Raw genomic sequence first — 422 nt, 5'->3', positions numbered from 1 at the left:
TATGTTACAGACTTTTCATTAAAACCCTAAAGAATCATATCAACTTGTGGAAAATGGGCATCGGATGACCCCTTTAAATAAATAAATAAATAAAAGACTGTCGGACCATGAAAGTAGATTTTTGACATTGTTTCTTGTTCCACCTAAACATACTGATAGGCCAAGGTGTTTCTACAGATTTTAAATTATATTAATCCAATGTGATCTCATTTGTATTCATAATAGAGTAATAAGGTACATAAAATGTAATCTTGGGACTCGTATCTGGTCTCAAGTCTTACTATGAATGTTCTTAGTCTTGTCACGCATGTGCATTAATTTTTACTTTCTGCTTTATTAAACCTCATGTTGTGTTCCCGTCATTTTGACCCCTTTTTTTCCTGAAAAATGCTTATGTAAACGCATTGTACTAAAACTTGCTT

At 32.2% G+C, this 422-nt stretch overlaps 1 protein-coding gene across 1 annotated transcript in view; it reads left to right on the top strand.

Annotated features, from left to right (window-relative positions):
- The window catches only part of LOC107709223 (twist-related protein 2-like), an 8,593-nt gene that overhangs the window by 1,490 nt on the left and 6,681 nt on the right, over positions 1-422 (top strand). The gene's annotated exons all lie outside the window — the stretch shown is intronic.

This window comes from Sinocyclocheilus rhinocerous, unplaced genomic scaffold (assembly GCF_001515625.1).
Source record: "Sinocyclocheilus rhinocerous isolate Xijiao unplaced genomic scaffold, SAMN03320098_v1.1 scaffold776, whole genome shotgun sequence".
Lineage (NCBI taxonomy): Eukaryota > Metazoa > Chordata > Actinopteri > Cypriniformes > Cyprinidae > Sinocyclocheilus > Sinocyclocheilus rhinocerous.
This window is presented reverse-complemented; position numbering and strand designations above follow the sequence as displayed.